Here is a 19,429-nt window from a genome sequence, read left to right on the forward strand (position 1 = left end):
GAGTTGCTCCAGTCACCTGCTTGAAAGAATGTAGTTTCCAGTCTTGTACTATTAATTATTTGGAAAGTGGGGAGCCACCCAATTTCCTGAAGTAGGCATTTCCCACTACATTTGAAATCCAATCTCTTTAGTCATGGAAGAGGTCTGAGTAGAAGAGGGGCAGGAAGGCAAGTAGCTCAGTTGCTAGTCAGAGGGCAGGATATGGAGGGGGAAAAGGCTGCCTTGAGTCACTCTCAGTCTGCTTTTTTGTAGATATTCAGGGAAATTTTAAAATTTGTATTTATTTGCTTGTGTTCCGTTCATGAATCCTGGCACAAGGGTGAAATATGTAGGATTTTGTTGTTAATCTTAACGTAGGCAATGCTGGTCAATTCCAATCATTCTCCCCAAGGCAATAGAGTGGTGAATGCTTTAGTCTCAAATCTTGTATCTTAGGTTAGCCTGGATACATTAGCATGTCATATGGTCATCTTTCCATTTTCAGTGCTTACCTGCAGGTGGATTTCTTTTTCTTCCTTCTCCTCCTCTCCCCTTCTTTTCCTTTCCTTTTCTTCCTTTTTTTTACATTTTTTTCTTTAAGTATTAGCTTCTTTTGCAGTAACTTTTTAAAAACTTCTGTAAGCATTGGCTTCTTTTCCAATTTCTTTGAAATGTTCCTCATTATTTTTGATTTGATTCAAGTATTAGCACAATAGTATCTCATTCATAGTGGCATTTTGATAACTGCCTGTTAAATAAATTGACCACATGAGGAAAATAGCTTACAGCCGAGTGTAAGTTAAATACCTATCTGTTGGAGGCTCCAATGTTATAATTGCATTTACCAGGTTAGAGCCAGAGAGGAAATTTCCCCCAACCCCTTTAGGTTTTTCTTGGTCTGACAAGTAATCAAATTAATTTCAGTTTAATAGGAGAAAAAGGACAAATTTAATTACATTCATATAGGAAAGCCATACGAATGTGGATTCTAAACCCAGTGGGCAAAATGTTGGTATAAATATCCTGAGTTAAAAGAATGGGAACTGGTCGTACAGCAGGTGAAAGCACAGCACTAAGAAGCTAAAGCCACTTCAGCATAAGTTCGATCCCCAGCCCTGGAGCTGACCCACATGGCGTGGCAGACCTCTCCTGATCCACCTGCTGCTCCCCTCAGCAGTGTACTTTGAATATCTGCCTGTTTTGCTCCCCACTCTGTCTTTGGTGAATCCTCTTACTGCCCCTGCACCTCTGGCCTGGTGAATCCTCTTACTGCCCCTGCACCTCTAGCCTGTACCCCAGTTCTGTATACATAAATAAATAAATCTTAAAAAAAAAAAAGAGTGGGAGCTGCTGGGGCTGTAAGGATGAGTAGGATTTACATGATAAAAGAGAGGGACAGAGGATAAAGATCAGATGTTCTTTCATGAACTGTTCATTTGCTATCTTGATAATTTTCTCTGATAGTGATTACTCCTGGTAAATATCCTATTTCTAGATAAGACCCTAATTTTCATACTGCTAGATAGTTCAGGGTCTGGTAGAAGTTTCTCATGAGTCTTCAAGTCCTCAGTTGACCTTAGTTGGAAATAATCCACATACCAAATGACATGTCTTGTGAAGGTGTGTTCTGACCATCTTAGGGAAGCCTGTCCTTCACCAGCACAGTTTGAGGTGGCTACATTTGAACTTAAAAATCCTCTGAGACTTCATCAGAGCTTGTGATCAGATCTCAAGGTCCTACAGCAACAGTTTGTCCTCAAATACACCTTAAAGAAAAAAAAAGTACACATTAGATAGAAGTCAGAGTAGTTGTGTTCTATTTCTGGGGAGACTAGTGTCAACAACCTGTACTGTCTTCCATCAAAGAATGAATGACTTCATGATAATCCGTAAAGAACAAGCAGAGGCAGGTCTTTCAAGTTCCTCTTCTTGAGAAATGTCCAGTCTTCTGTAAACAAAAAGGAGCTTACGAACTCATTGTTCTCAGGATAGTTCGGAGTTGCTCCAGTCACCTGCTTGAAAGAATGTAGTTTCCAGTCTTGTACTATTAATTATTTGGAAAGTGGGGAGCCAAGAAGAGCAGAAACCTTATTTCCTCAAAATACATATTTTTAAAGATTTATTTATTTAGGCGCACAGAATTTGGGTACAAGCCAAAGGTGCACCGGCAGTGAGAGGGTTCCCCAGAAGCAGAGTGGGGATCAGGACAGCAGATAAAGAACTACACTGCTGAGAGAGCAGTGGGCTGGTCACGAGAAGTGTGCCAGCCATGCGGATCACCTCCAGGGCCGGGGATCGAACTTGCACTGAAGTGGCTGTGGCCAGCCTGCAGTGCTGCGCCCCAGCCCATTGGGCTACAGGGGAGGGCCCTCCTGTAAAGATTTATTTATTTGTACATACAGATTTTAAAGATTTATTTATTTGTACATACAGAACTGGGGTACAGGCCAAAGGCTCAGGGGCCGTGAGAGGCTTCACCAGAGACAGAGCGGGGAGCAGAACAGGCAGATCGACGAAGTACACTGCTGAGGGGAGCAGTGGGCGGGTCAGGAGAGGTCTGCCACGCCATGTGGTCACCTCCGGGGCAGGCGGGAATTGAACTCATGTGGAAGTGGCTTTAGCTTCTCAGTGCAGTGCTTTAACCCGCTGCGCCACCAGGGAGGGCCCATCCTCAAAATATTTTTTAAGGGTGAACTTAAAGGAAGTGAACTTGTTTGGATGTTTTGTTGTCAGGAAAAAATTTCCTTTATCCCTTCATCACACACATCCATTAGTGTTATTCTTTCTTGGTTCCATAGTTCTGCCTCAGATACTCCAGTGGAATTTCCAGATGGCTGCCTTCCCTAAGGTATGATGCCTCTCTCCCTAAGCACTCTTTACCCTCCTTCCCTCCCACATGCAGTATGTTTCCTACATACTTAACCTTTAAATTTTTTCTTTTAGGTTTTAAAAATAATAGGAGATGGTTGTTGATTTGTTCTTTCATACCTGACATTTGTGAGGACTATTTTATTTCTATATCTTAAGTGCTATTACCTTCACGGTAGAAATCTTCTAGAGGGTGAAAGGGGCTCCTTTTTGTCAGCCAGTGTTACATAAGTATAAGTGGCAGGTAAACCTATCACAATTGCTTTAGTTTTGATTTGGTTAAGGATCTACAGCATCCTCTGGTCCCCTCCTTTTTGTAAAATCTGGGTTAGAGGCGGGAGAGACAACTGTGGCTTTCACTCCAAGTCATAAAATCTGACCCTGAACTCTAAAATGAAGTTGTACACCATGGCCTCCAAAGTATAGGTGGCCTGGAAATTGTAGTTTTCATCTTACAGTTAGCAGCCAGAGGAATATTTTCCTCTTCATTAACTTATTCAACAGGCATTCTTTGGGCATCTGTTATGCATTTGATACTATTGTGCTAGATACTTGAAAGAATCTAATAAAAAATAAAATGGTCATTACATTGACTGATACTGCTCTGAAGCCAAATATTTCACCTTTTCTTGAAAGATTAGGGAAGGATTTGCTGCATGTAATGGTGATATTTATTGTAATCCTTCAAAGAGATTTTATCCCCTGAAATGATGGCAGGAAAAGGGAGCTGCATGTAACTGACCTCATTCCAACTCAATTTCCTAGGAAGATTTACACTATCACACTGATTTTAAGATCCTTTGACTCTTCATATACTCACAGTCGCCACCCATTGCCATCCCTATTGGAACTAGAATTACCACCATTTTTAATCTGACAGCCATCACTTTGGGCCACAGCGTTATTGCTATTCCCGCTTCCACCCTACAATACTGATCTTTTGTTAGTTGATCTTTTTCAGATTATCATGACCAAAATTTTACGATGAAGTTTTCTAACATAATAGTAGCAAAATAATTATGGGTATGTCTGTTAAGTGCTTATGTGTGCTTAGTGTTTTAAAAAGGTTAATTTATGTGATCCTCAAAACAAATTTATAAGTTAATATTAATTATATTTTGCAAATGTAGACATTGAGTCTTGTGGAATTAAACAATCAACCCAAAGTCATACAGTTATTAAATGGCACAAGCTGGTTTCTAACCCAGCCTCAAATCAGGATTTTTAGTCACTCTACCAGCAAAGACTTGTTCCCTGGGAATATTGAATTTGAAATTTGAGTGTTTGTAACACACACACACACACACTCACACACACAAAACAAACACACACCTACTTTGGACAGTAACTAGTACACTTGCAAGATTTATTTTTCTTTGAATTTGTGAAGTTAAACTGTATCAGGAACAAATGAACCCTGAACTATCGGTTGCCAAGCATTACAAGTTTGTTTCTTGCTCACAAAAAGTCCAATGCAAATGACCTGACATTTGAGGGTACCTCACCACAGGACAGCAGCTGAGGAATCTAAAACTTCTTTAGGGTTGTCAGGGGAGAGAGTAGGAAAACTTACTTTCAAGCACATCAAATGGCCTGCTTTACATCTTGCATAGCCCTACTCAGAACCAGGCACATAGTGCTAACCTAACCATAGGAGGAAGAGTGCAGGAAGGGAAGCCATATGAAACAGTTGAGAGCACCATCATGTCTGTCATATTGCTAGAAAAACACAGTCCATTCACTTAATAGTCATAAATTAATGTATCTGTAATTGAAATGCCAGGGGCCTTGGATGATTCTGCTTGAAAAATTCAAGTCTCATATTGATTTGTGCTACTTCCTTTTTCATCTGAAAATTGTAAGAACTTGATAAAGTCTCATGGGTTATCTTAGTAGTCAAACTGCAGGCTCCCTTCCCAAGTGATAATTTATATAACTAACAACAAAGGGGAGAAAGTAAGGCATAAAATCTCCAGAATCTTTACATCGTACTCTGTTTTGATACTCTGTTATATTTCTAGATACCATCACAGAATAGAGAAGACCTATGCTAATGGCTCCACATGAGAAAAGAAGAGTTATCATTGGATTTCATTGCGTCACTCCATCATAAAAGACAAAGACATGCCATCTACGCAACGGGTCCACAAACAGTGTCCACAGATCTTTGAAGGACAATCTCCTTATGTCCTACAGTCTCCATATGGTGAAATGGTCCCATGATTTAGACTTTGGAAAGGTTCAATGAAAGCAACTTCACCAGCACAAGGTAGGTTTCTAGAATAGAAGACATTTGATTATTGTTTAATGTTCTTTTGATTAGAGATTGAAAAGCACTGTGATATAAACTTCTGACTAATGTTTTTCTCCAAGAGTTCTGTCTTTTAGTCACTGCCTTAAATTAGAGTCTAGAAAGGAAAAAGGAGTTGACTGTGATTTTTTGGAAAATAAAAGGCACTCTATATGCTCAGTCTTCATAGACATACCACAGTAGGTGAAACTGCTGTGCTAGCAATCTATCTCAGGATCAGAATGCATGGGTTACTGAGGTCATCCTGTAAGGGGTTCCTCATGCTCTTGCTCTACAACTTGATCACAGGTACTATGCTAACCAAAGAAAGCATGTGTTTTCAACCTTTATCCTAGGCCTACAAGCCACATCACTTGACTCAACGTCTAAATACGGGCATCCTTCCAAAAATTAACTATCACACAATCTATAATAAACTAATTGTAGCCTGCCCATCTCCCCTAGTTCCACTGCTTACATATTGTCTGCTATAGTCTCTACCTCCCAAAGTTTCTTTCCTGGTTATAGAAATTTTGGAAATTCATAGCTCCTCATCAGCCCGATTCTGTGTGATCATTCCCATTTGGTTAGTTAGCTAAGCCACAAAACTATTTTCCATACTGTAAAAACATCTCATAGTACAAGCTATTTTCAGGAAAATATATTAGATGTGTATATACTTCAGATAAGCTTGGTAAGTTTTACTTAATGCTGTTCTCTCTCATTATCACACTCTACATCTCTTTCAGTTACTTTATAAAGGCTTTATTTTCTCATTCACCATCAATCCCTTCTTGAATTGCACAGGAATCTCTAGTCCTCTGTTTTGTTTACTCCTGGCCCACCAAGTCAGCCTTATTCTCAAGAGAAACACTTATTGTCTCCCATCCAAGTACTAACCAGGCGAGAGAAACACTTATTGTCAAGCTCTTTGTTAGGTAGTACCTGGCATAAACATCATATTGCTAAGTAATAAAATAATTTTAAAATTCATATTTTGAAGCTATAGATACTGTACAAATTTTTAAATATTATCTGGAGTCAGGGAGCTATGTGCCTGGGAGGAAGGAAGTCTTTATAGAGTGGAAACTGGATAAATATTAGTACCTAGAAATAAAAGGCCTAGCTTGAAGGTAAGATCCGAGGCCTAAAGAGTAGAAGCAGCCTTCAATAATCTTAAGTGAGAATGAAAGAGAAAAATTTTCTCCCAATTTTATTGAAGTATAACTCTCACACACAAAAATTGTAAGATAAATTTTACAACATAATGATTTTAATATTGAACCCAGAAGAATAGAGTAGAAAAATGGTTGCCAATGCTGGGGTGGGTAGGGTGGGAAAAAGAGCATAAAAACTTCCAGCATCAGGGCCCTCCCCCCATGGTGTGACAAAATGGGTTAAAGCACAGCACTGTGACGTTATCCCAGCCACCATAGCTCGCATTGGGTCATCAGCCAGGGAGGTGTGACAGGCCCCTGCTGCTCCCCTCAGCAGTCTGCCTGTTCTATTCCCCACTCTGTTTCTGGTGAATCCTCTTACCCCTCCCTCCCCCCTGCACCTCTGAGGGTCTGTGCTCCAGTTCTGTATGCATAAATAAATAAATCTTTAAAAAAAATCTTCTGGGGGCCCTCCCTGGTGGCGCAGCGGGTTAAAGCACAGCACTGAGAAGCTAAAGCCACTTCCACATGAGTTCGATCCCCACCCAGGAGGTGACCCGCATGGCAGACCTCCCCTGACCCACCCGCTGCTCCCCTTAGCAGTGTACTTCGTCGATCTGCCTGTTCTGCTCCCCACTCTGTCCCTGGTGAATCCTCTCACCCTCCGCATCTCTGGCCTGTACCCCAGTTCTGTACGAATAAATAAATAAATCTTAAAAAAAAAAAAAAAAAACACTTCTGGGCCCTCCCTGGTGATGCAGCGGGTTAAAGCACAGCATTAAGAAGCGGAAGTCACTTTAGCATGAGTTCTGTCCCCACTCTGCAGGTGATCCAGTTGGCATTGCAGACCTCTCCTGACCCATCTGTTGCTCCCCTCAGCAGTGTCCCTCTCAGTAGGCCTGTTCTGCACCCCACCGTGTCTCTAGTGAAGCCTTTCACCGCCCCTGTACCTCTGGCCTGTTTCCTAGTTCTGTATGTATGAATAAACAGATCTTCAAAAAAAAAAAAAAAACAACCTTCCAGCATCAGTTCAATCTGAGGATCTAATGTATCACCTTAGATAGTGGTGGATAACACTATGTAGAATCATATAGTTTCGGAGAAAGAGCATGGGAAGAACGTTGATAGAAATTTGGGATATTTAAGGAACTGAGCTTAAGTTTAATTAATACTGAGAATTAAAACAACGAACTAGTAAAGCTTGATTTAAAAGCTCATCTCTGTCAAGTTAGTTTAATAAGATTGGACAATCAGCTGTCATATATTTTGCAAATAAGATTTTATGGTCACTCTGGTTGTTTATTTTGTTGTCACACTGAACTTGCCTAACCTGAAACCTCAGGATAAAATCAAAACAAAGCTCCTTATAATACACTTTAAAGTGGGCTCTCTGAGCTGGTGTCTCACACATGGTTAGATCCGAGCAGGGGTGGACAGATCCATGGCCATGTGAACGATCAGCTTGGGGACCAGACACTCTGTGATGTGACTGGGACGCAGTTACGGGTCTTAGTTAAAAGTCAAGCAGTGGAACAGCAGCAGATTTGTTTGAGGAGGAGGAGTTCTTTAGTTACCACAATGCTTTGTATATGTGGATCTATACCAAATAACTATGGTTAATTCATTAACACTGTTTTTATGGCAGATCTTTTCATCTGATCTGCATTTGTATTTCTGTTGTTTCAGGGGTAGCTCTTAGCTTCTCTGAAAGAGGAGAATCTTCTCCCATTCTTTTTGTCATTTCATTTTTCCACAACTAAACTTCTTAGTTTACCAACTAAAGGTACTTTTTGTGTAGCAAGAAGATTAGTTAACTGACTTAGTCGTTTCTTTCCCATAAATGGCGATGTGAGCTGTCCTGAGATATATTTTTAGAGACTGGATTAGCCTTAGAATGTGAATTCTGTACTGTGGGAAAGAATGACATGACCCCACTAAGATGTGAACTTCGCTTTCTGTCACCATGGTTACCATTTGTTCATTTTAACTTGCATACTTGGAATCCAAAGGAGCAAATCTAAATAACACCCTTTTTGGAAGAGGGGTCAAAATTTAAAATAGGTCATCTTTTATATGAACAAATATGAACCATGTATAGACTGAAGGGGAAAATACCTGTATAATAAAAAGGAACAGAGATATGCTTTGCCAGAAAATGCAAAATTTGGGTTGTTCTCTATAATTTATTATTTAGGAAATATAGGCAGCAGAACTGTTTTAGTAAGAGTAAAATATGATGACAAATGCTGTGATCCAAATGTTTCATAGTGTGAGTCCTATGCAATATATTTTACCTATATCCTGTTACATATATTTTTTTAAAATTTATTTATTCATACAGAACTGGAGTACAGGCCAGAGAGGCAGGAGCAGTGAGAGGCTTCACCAAAGACAGAGTGGGGAGCAGAACAGGCAGATAGACAAAGTACACTGCTGAGGGGAGCAGTGGGCAGGTCAGTATGTGGATCACCCCCGGGGCTGGGATCGAACTCACACTGATGCGGCTGTGGCTTGCTTGCAGTGTGGCGTCCTTACCTGTTGTGCCACCAGGGAGGTCCTATATCTTGTTATATTTTAAAGTTTGCTATGACACCTAGCCCAATATGTTGTTAGCTGAGTGACTGCCTGAACTGGCATTCTATTTCCTTAACATTCCTTATTAAAAACATTGACCTTAAAAAATGAAATGAAAATGGGCTTGCTAAAGCTATAAACTTGTTTTAATGTATGATAATTCTAAAACATCTGAAGTATGGTCACTATTTATAAGCATTCATTCAGTCCCTATTTTTGGTGAGCATCCATCTATGACATCAATGGGTTAAAACTAATAAAAACTATTTTTCAATGATTAAATTTCAGGAAAAGTAAATATGTTATTTTAATGCACAAAGCTTCAACAAAGACCTGATGACAAAGAAGCAGTGGAATTTATAAGCATAAACTTGTACATGTGGAAGGATTTCTGGCAATCTTCACAAGTATTCTCACTTTACAGAAAAGAAATTAGTCCTTGGTGGCAATCACAAAAAAGTTGTGTATTTGAATATATTTTAGTTGACTTCTTTAAGCTTACTGTATACCTAAAAAGAGACATTGAGAGATTCTGCTTTCCTTGAAACATAATTCCCTGTTTTTCAGGGATTATGAAAGTTCTAGCTGACAGACAAATTGGACATTGTTCACATTCTACATTGTGTGTTGACTGTGGTATTAACAAGCATAAAATTATGTGTGTGAGGCTGTAGCTCACTCTGAGGTTAGATGAGTAATGGTCTTATGTTTTTCTCAAATGCAGTTCAGTCCTAGGACATATGTTGGAGGTCAGGTTAGAATTTCTTTCACTGGGATGAGTGGTGTTAATTCAGGAAGCAGTGGTGCTGGACAGTTCCTCCCAAACTAATGATGAGTGACTAGGAGTCCAGGGTTTGAGGTCAGAATAATAAAAAAGATAATGTTACTGTGATCATGCAAATAATTTTCTCCTTTGATTCATCATTCATTTTATATTAAAATGATAGTTTTTCATTCTAACAAAACATGTTTCTTACTGTAAATGAGTTAAAAATTTCTTACTGAAATGAGATTACAACAAATTGTACTAAAAAAACTCATCCATCATATCAGTGAGACATTTCACCATCTTGAAGAAATATGAAAACTAGCAAGGTATTGGCATACTGAAAAACTGGTATATCTCATTCTGCCCACAGGAGGAAAAAGATGGATTCTGTGAGTGGCAGGTCAGATAAAATTCTAGTCTAGTAAATTAAGGGCTAGATTTATAAAATCCAGGCCACAGATGGCATATAAATAAGTTACAAGTATGCTTCCACTTTCTTATCTTAAATATCCATGGGAGACATTGATAAATAATCATCATGGCATTCTTGACTGCTGTGTTTGGACAGGACTTAGAGTCATTGTCAAAATTATGCTCTAGGCTACCACTATCCATTAATTGTTGTTGGCATAAGAGTTAAAACGCAGTCCTTATTTAGAAACAAAAATGGAGTTTTTTACATCTCAATATCATTTCAATAAAAATAAATCATGGCACGCTAACTTTTTAACTTTTTGCTTTATGAAAATTGACATGCTAACAGAACAAGTTTAAGTGACAGATAAGGTATACTTTGGCCTGTATCAAGGAAAATAAGACATTTTTTCTCACAATATTCTTGTAGAAAAAATAGGAGACCTTTAGTAGAAAATAACAGTTGAAGAGATCAGTCACTGTTGTGCGGCTTAACTCCGCACATAGGGTGATTACTCCAACTTGGTTGGAATATTCTGATATATTCACCTTTTTGTCTAATCAATGACTTGAAAATTTTAAGAGTAAATTAATCATATCAGTGAAGTTGAAAGGGAGAAGAGAGTGTGTATGATGTAAACAGAATTTAAAAATATCTTGATATGTTGTATCTGATAAAAAGAAATTCAGCAGAATATAAAATCTCACAACTGATTCCTCCAAAAAATACAGAACACATGAATGTGACCTTGCAAAAGCATTTTTAAAGAATACTCCCATATCTTAATCAAAGGCAATATCTAAATAACCATGTGATATGACTTCCAAAAAAGCCATTGTGTCTTTAGAGTTTGTTGAGTTCTTCCTACTACACAGACAATGATTGTTCTGTTCTCCAATTCCCTGCTCAGATCACAAGTGGGAGAGTACATTTAGCTAGAGGGATATAGAAAAAGCAGATAATTGTAAGATATGTATCCTTTGAAGAAGAGAAAACTCATAATATAAAATCACAACATATGCAAACACTAGGCTAAGAATTTTACTTAAAGAAACCAAATTAACTTTTACAATAATCCCACAAAGTAGTTATTATCACTACCATTTTGTAGAAGAGGGCAATGAATCACAAAACAAATTAATATTATGAAAAATATATGTGCTTAAAGTGTCAGGATTTCAGCACAAATATATTCCCCCAGAGTTGTTAGAACATTTATGACAGTGGTTTGCAATTTTTTTAAAAAGATTTATTTATTGATTCGTACAGAACAGGGGTACAGGCCAGAGATGTGGAGGGTGAGAGGATTCACCAGAGACAGAGTGGGGTACAGAACAGGCAGATCCACAAAGTACACTGCTGAGGGGAGCAGCGGGCGGGTCAGGAGAGGTCTGCCTTGCCATGTGGATCTCCTCGGGGCAGGCGGGATGGAACTCATGCGGAAGTGGCTTAAGCTTCTTTGTGCTGTGCTTTAACTCGCTGCGCCACCAGGGAGCGCCCACAAAATTTTAGTGTAAAGAAATATATCAGGAGTTATATAATAACAGATTTTCAGGCCCATACATTGGAAGTTAGCAGGTCTTAGATAATTTTCTTTAAAATACTTCTGCATAGACTGTGTGATATGAACTTATATTTGTGTTTGCTTTTAAAACAAAAGATTGATATTTTTACTTATATATGCATACAAGAACTGGGGTATAGGCCAGAAATGTGGGGGTTGAGAGGATTCATCAGGTATAGAGTGGGGAGCAGGCGTAGCTACTGAAATTTATTGCTGAGAGGAGCAGTGGGTGAGACTCATTGCCACAGTGGCTTGATCGTGCTGAGACTTGCACCAGCAGGGAAGTCCTTGTGTTAAGTTTTTGGAATTTTTTGGGTAGGTTTCTTTTTTAAAGATTTATTTATTTATGCATATAGAACTGGGGTACAGGCTAGATGTTGAGGGGCAATGAGAGGCTTCACCAGTACACAGAGTGGAAAGCAGAACAGGCAGATCAACAAAGTACACTGCTGAGGGGAGCAGCAGGAGAGACAGGAGAGGTCTGCCACACCATGTGGGTCACCTCCGGGGTGGGGATCGAACTTGCACTGAAGCAGCTGCGGCCAGCTTGCAATGCTGCGTCCTAACCCTCCCCCAGGGAGGGCCCGTGTTAGTTTTAATCTATGTTCTTATTGTGGTTGGCCATCTTAATGAAATGTACAGTCCAGGGTGGCTAGTTAGCTTTTAGTCAAAAGTCCACAAACCAGAGATATTCAGTTATTTTCATCTCTAGTAGATACCAGATATTTGACTAATGGATATTGGAACTGAGTATTTCTTGATTAAATTATTAATTTTTTTGTATGTGGATTTTCTTGAACTATTGTGGGGACCTCCCGCCTCCCCTGCCCTAGTACACATAGAGTATAAAAAATACAGCGGTCTTCATCCTAGAGAGCATCTAGAGTCTGAGTTCTCAACAGCCTGTTTGACTGCTCACTTGGAGACTTCATGGCTTCCTGACTCTGACTAGATAATTAGTTGTATCCTGCTGCTAGAATGTTGCTTTTGTTGCTTCCAGTCAATTGTCCAGGGAAGGCTCTGTTGAAGTGCCGAGACAGATTAACAGTTGGAATTCCCTGCCTTTTCCCAGTTGGTGGTATGATTATTGCATGTTTGCTGAGAAATGCTGGTGTGTGCACCAGGATTCAGTCTGGGGTTTGCTTTCAGGGGTATTGTAGAGGAAACCCATAAATATCACTATGACTGTCTGTTGTCAGTGCTTGATTTTTACCAGAAATACCCTGACAGTTGTGCTCCACCAAGTTAGAATGTGGATTATTAGAAGCATCTTTGGTGATTTTGATTTCAAACACATTAAAACTAACTTATACCCTATCTTTTTATTAAAATGGGGATCAGTGTACATTTGGCAGTGAAATGTGGAAGTATACCTTTTTTATTATTTCATTTTATATATATTTTAAATCATTCTTCCTTTTTATACACTGCATGCTTTCTCCTCTCAAGTGTAGTCCTTGTAGAATTTCCACCACCAATTTATATGTGAACCATCACAAGAGTCCCTGTGCTCTTATCTCCCCTGTTTTGATCCCTCTCCTACTTTCTTACTTGCAGAATGTCTCTGATTTATAGTTGCCTGTTAATTTTATTTTTTAACTTATTATAATTATGTATTTTTCTGTTCCCCTACATTCTTCCTAAAAGTGAAACCATCTGATATTTTTCTTTTTCTTTCTGGCTTATTTCACCAATCCCTTCCATCTTCATCCATGTTTCTGCAAATGGCATGAGTTTGTCTTTTTGATCACTGAATAATATTCAACTATATATGTATGTATGTATACACACACACATACACCACAAACACCACATCTTCTTGACCCAGTTATCTATTTTTGGGCATTTGGGTTGTGGGGTGTGAAGGTATTTCAAGCATTGGGCAAGTGATCAAAACTTCCTTAAAAAAAGTCATTCAGGCCCTCCCTGGTGGCGCAGCAGGTTAAAGCACATCACTGAGAAGCTAAAGCCACTTCCGCAAGAGTTCGATCCCTGCCTGCCCCAGAGGTGACCACATGGTGCGGCAGACCTCTCCTGACCCGCCCACTGCTCCCCTCAGCAGTGTACTTCCATGATCTGCCTGTTCTGCTCCCCACCCTGTCTCTGGTGAAGCCTCTCACTGCCCCTGAGTCTCTGGCCTGTACCCCAGTTCTGTATGCACAAATAAATAAATCTTTTTAAAAAAAGTCATTCATAGTATTGAGATTTAGTCAATTTACAAAAGAAGTTTAGTAAAAAGTATTTGTTCTGGTTAATAAAATGGAATAAAGCTTTGTGATCCCTAGCATCTGCCTAAAATCCGAAGTCAGATAAAGATTTCTTAAGTTTTTCTAACTGAACCTCTGCAAAGAGCCCCATCTATGATCCAATGATATTTGCAAAGCCATGGTAATTTACAAACGCAATGTTAAGAATAAAGTGCTAGTCAAAAATTTAATTTTATTTTAAGATGATATCAGGAAGTTTAGGTATGCCTGGTGGAAAACAATAGATTTCATTAAAATGTATTTATAATTTTTAAAAAGATTTATTTATTTATTCATACAGAGTTGGGGTACAGGCCAGAGGTGCAGGGTGGTGAGAGGATTCACCAGAGACAGAGTGGGGAGCAGAACAGGCAGGTCGTTGAAGTACATTGCTGAGGGGAGCAGCGGGCCAGACAGGTGAGGTATGTCGCGTCATTTGGGTCACCTCCGGGGTGGGGATTGAACTCATGCTGAAGTGGCTTTAGCTTCTCAGTGCTGTGCTTTAACTTGCTGCACCACCAGGGAGGGCCATATTTATAATTTTCATTGCTTTTTTTCCTGGCATTAATACGACACTTCAAAGATAGTCACTGTATGGTTTCACTCATTTGTGGTCCATAAAAAAACAAATTGAATGAATGAACTAAATAAATTTTTGGAGTATAAGACAATATTACTGATTACTGGAAAGGAATGGGAGAGGGGAGTAGGTAAATTGGGTCCAAAGTGTCAATCATAAGGTAAAAGATGTAATTAGACTTTAGTGATGAACATAATGTAGTATATACAGAGGTTGATACATAATGATGTACAACTGAAGTTTATAATATAATGTAATAAGCCACCATTATTTCAATAACATATTTTTTAAAAAGGAAAGTCTAGGGAAAAAAATCATGGCCTAACATTATTTCTGCAAAATTTCTCATGATGAAGAAGCATTGGAATGCTTTTTGGAATAAATCTTATCAGAATAGATAAACATCAATTCTTGAAATAGTTAAGTGTGTTCCTTCATATTGGCACAAAAAATGCAATGAAAGTAATGTGGCTTATGTATAATGGGAACTGTACAAAATGTTGACAATTTTTTTGATTGCTACAGAGCAAATGAAGGAAGGGTTAATTGTGGTAAAATTTTGACTAGGCATAGCAGTTTTATAAAATAGGTCTGTGAATCTTCTGAATATGAATGTTAAACTAAGCATGGGAGATCAACAGTACTATGACATTCACAGGGAACAGTCTGGGAATATCTACCAAATATATATATATATATATATATGTGTGTGTTTGGCTCACAATCTCACTTCGACGCATTTATTCTGAAGAGGTTATTATATGAGGGTGCTATTCCAGGGCTTGGTGTTAATTAACATGCACATGTCATCCAGCACATCCTTGTTTATAATAGCAAACTATTGGAAATTACCTGACTTCTTGTATACTGGAAATTGGTTGAAGAAATGTGGTACATCTACAGGATAAAATACTGTACAGCTGCAAAAAAAAAAAAAATGGGAAAAAATGTCACCACTGAATTATACATATTCATGATTTGGAAATGTAAGTCATTTTGGAAAAAAAAATTTCTAAAATATCAAGTCAGAAAAATCTCATTATAGTGTAAGTTACTGGGACAAAGCATTGCCTACGCTGAGGCATCATCACCGACCAGGATGACTGGCGCTCCAGAGCCAGCGCAAGCTTGTGACTCAAGAACTTCAGTCTACAGATGGGTGCTCGCATGGTCCACAGCAGGGAGGTTGCTGCTGTGGTATGCCAAGGGAACGCATCACTCTGGAGGTTATAGCTGCGGACTTGAGGGAAGGATCTCTAACCACCAGGCACATTCTTCTGACAGAATTTCCAGTAGTCTCGAGCAACTTCTCAGCTACAACCTAGTTTTTAGATCATAGCTGGTTCTGCAAGTAGATTCCCTCCTGAGCCTCCGGTAACAGCAAACTATGGGGGAGAGGCTCAGGTTGCAGGTAAGGACCATGTGTGATGGCAGTAGTGGGCAGGGGGCTAGAGCCCCACAGAGCCTAGGTGGGGGAAGTAATGAGTATTTTGCAAGACAGCTGATGGCAAGCCCGGCAGGCAGTGTGGCTGCAGCCCACTCCCAGCGAGTTCCATAGACAGACAGGTCCCTGGAGTTGCATCCTCCTGGGATTATGTGAACAGAGCTCTAGAAAGCCCATGGAGCCAGATGGGTTGGGGTGTGTGTACCTTTGGGACTATAGAAGCTGGCTGTGGGGAACCCCTGGAAAAGAGCAGGGATGATTGCCTGTTCCCAGTAAGTTTCAAAGTTTTCCCTGGAGCAGAAGCTCTGGAATTTGGAGCTATGTACTCTGAGTTAGTACAGCCCAGTAGTTGCAAGAACTGACAAGAAGCTACAAAAGTCTGAAGGTGAAGGGGCTACGATGACTCACCCTCTGACCCTAGTCCTTATTTGATTTCAGCCAGTATGGCTCCTGCCAGTGCCAGCACTACACAGACCACAGAGAGCCTAGAGAAAGCACATAGCAGCATCTCAGTTCACAGAAAGACTATCCTTTCTTCTCATGCTGAGATTTTAGTTTCAACAAATGTACGTTTTTCATCTAGGTCTATGTCCTCTTCAATCTATTACCTTTGTGCTCAGTTCTGAGATCTCTGCTCTCTACAGGCCTGTTGTTCTCCAAAGAAAAGCCCCTCTGCTTTTCACACATGAAGGCCTGCATTCCCTTTGCTGATGGAGCCACCCGCTATCAGGTTACCTTTTGGGAATAAGCCCTTCAGTTCCCAGAACTTGCTCAGTGTCCCTCTTATTCCCCCCTACCTGGGTTACAGTGCCTGCTAGTGTTCCTGGTGAGGCTTTCGTAGCTTTTCTCAGAGTTCCTGTGACTTTTCCTGTGGCGATGCTGATCTCAAATCCTATGTTCTTTTTCAAAAACGGCTTCTCCAATACAGATGCAGGTTTGCTGTGTTCAGGGAGAGGAGATTCTAGAGTTCTGCTAACCTACCATCTTGAACTCTCCCTGCCATGTTCCATCTATGTAGCTTTCTTTTTCTCTTTTTAAATGTGCTATTTATTTATGTGTACAAGAACTGGGGTGTTGGCCAGAAGTGCGGGGTGGAGTGGGGGTGAGAGGATTCACCAGAGACAGAGTGGGGAACAGAACAGGTGGATTGACAGAAGTACACTGCTGAGGGAGCAGTGGGTGAGACAGGAGAAGCCTGCTGTGCCATATGTGGGTTTACTCCCTGGCTGGGGATGGAATTCAGGCCTTAGAGTTGATAGCACTGAGATTAACCCTTAGGCCACCCAGGGGACCCAGATAGCTTTCTTTAACATGATTCATTGCTCCTAAAACAGATGTGCATAAAGACCTCCCTTTCAGGAAATTCTAAAGGTTGCTAATTTGACATAATAAACTCAATTTGTTGATACTTCAAGACTGAATATATATGTGATGTTAATTCAACTACTCAGTTTGTCTGATGAATGCTGTGCCATGAAAATCAAACGATTTGTCTGAACTTTTCATTTTTTTCATAGGTTGCTTGGGTTTTTCCCTTCTAAAATTATAACTTATATTAAAGAACTTCCTGTTTTGTACATTATGGTTCCCCAGAGAATAGAACATTAAGAATAAGAATAGTTTAAGAATGAAAGAAACTGGGAAATGAGGGGGTGATATGTATGTACTATGTGAAGGAAACAGCAAAAATGCTGCTTAGATTTCTTGGTTTATAGAAAACAAAATATCTTGTTTAATCACATTATTTTATAGAATATTTTTTAAACGAGTGATGACTTCAGTGGAGAGAATATTCTTCATTTTAAGTTTTTTTCTTTTTCAAATTATTCTTGGTTTATGTCACTGCATGTTATGTTTAATAGAAGCTAGGGCTGTGTTTTTAAAATGGTTTTCTAGTGTCTTGTTTGGAAAGCCCCCTCTCTGTTATGGTGGCTGGCTCTCTACGACCCTGCTGTGTCAAAGGCTGCTGTCTGAAACCAGACCTGGAATTGCTTTGCTGCTGAACTCAGAGGGACTTGGGAGTGATCGTATCCAACTCCATTTCACAGATGATCACACTGAGGGCACAAACAGTGGCAAACTGGCTGTTGCTTGTTGTTGGCAGACCTTGAACTAGAGCTTGGCCTTATCAACCCAATCCAATGACTTCTTTCTTCCTTTAAAATTTCAAACTTTTATTTTGAGATTGAACATTCACAGGAGTTAGGACTAATACAGAGCATTCTTACATCCTTTCTTTGGTTTCTTTCAGGGCTAACATCTTGCAGAACTCTTTTTGCAGGGTGGCCGAGGGATTGTCACTGAACCAATTAATGTGTCAAGTGGACTCCTGACACTTATTTTTTTATAGTCATACCCACTTTCTTCACACCCATTCCACCCCATTACCCAATGACCACTTTTCATCTTTTCTTCATTTTATAATTTTTTCATTTCAAATATGTTATATAAATGGAATCACATAGTATGCGACCTTCTGCTGAGATTGTTTTTTTTTTCTTCACTCAACATAATGCGCTAGGGACTCATCTTGATGGTTGTGTGTTATATATGATTCTTTTTTTTTAATTGCTGAAGAGTAAGGCTGCACCACATCATGCTTTTTAATGGAGTATTTCTGTTTCAGTCTTGGGAAATTTCAGTCAATTATGCTTTCAATGTACAGAAATAAATTATGAATAGCTGGATTTCAACAATATTTACATGTTTGGAGACACTTAGGAAAGGGAATTGTAAAGACAGCAGAGACCCATGCGTAGAAAGGGGGTTCATGTGGTGCCCTGGCTTCTTTACTTTCAGGAGGACTTTGTACCTCAAAAACGTTTCCTGACGGGTGCTTCTGTCCACTCAAAGCAGGCTCCGTAGGGCACCCACGTTTCAGCTGCTAAACAGGGCAAAACAATTGCAGATCTCATCTCCATGCCCCATAGGGGTTTGCCGATGCCAACTGTCATTACTGAAAGTGGAGTGTGGCCAGAGACATGATACAGCACCTGTCCACTCTAAATGTGCTGTGAGTGCTAATGACCTGAAAGAGTTGAGATTTGGCTCTTGCATTAAAGCCTAAAGGTAGATTCATTAGCAAGGAAGATGCTTTGAGATGAAGAATGTATTTTAATTCTTGAATGAAAATTCAGTTCAACTCACAGCAGGCTACTTCGTGGCATTGGGTCTGTGAGCATTTGTAGTATATCAGTGGTTAGAAAAGCATCCAGAATTTCAGAACCGTCAGTTAGGAAATGGAGTTCACAAAGCCATTCCTCCTCCTCAGTGTATGTATGTGTTCTGACCATTTGAAGATGACTTGAGGAGACTGTAGAGGGAGGGGAAGAAGTGACCCAGAGAAAAGTGGAATGAAAATAGGGTATGTCAGAGCACAGTTACTTGAAAAACTGCTTGGCAATAAAATAAAAGGCTTTGGAAACACAAATAAATACTTGGGAAAATGTAATTAAAAAAATGAGACTATCTTTAAGCAATGTTCCTTAAGCTGAAAGGGGTTATTCTAAGTGAAATAAGTTAGATGGAGAAAGACATGTATTG

This window comes from Condylura cristata, unplaced genomic scaffold (assembly GCF_000260355.1).
Source record: "Condylura cristata isolate star-nosed mole 26May11 unplaced genomic scaffold, ConCri1.0 scaffold00012, whole genome shotgun sequence".
In the NCBI taxonomy this organism is placed as follows: domain Eukaryota; kingdom Metazoa; phylum Chordata; class Mammalia; order Eulipotyphla; family Talpidae; genus Condylura; species Condylura cristata.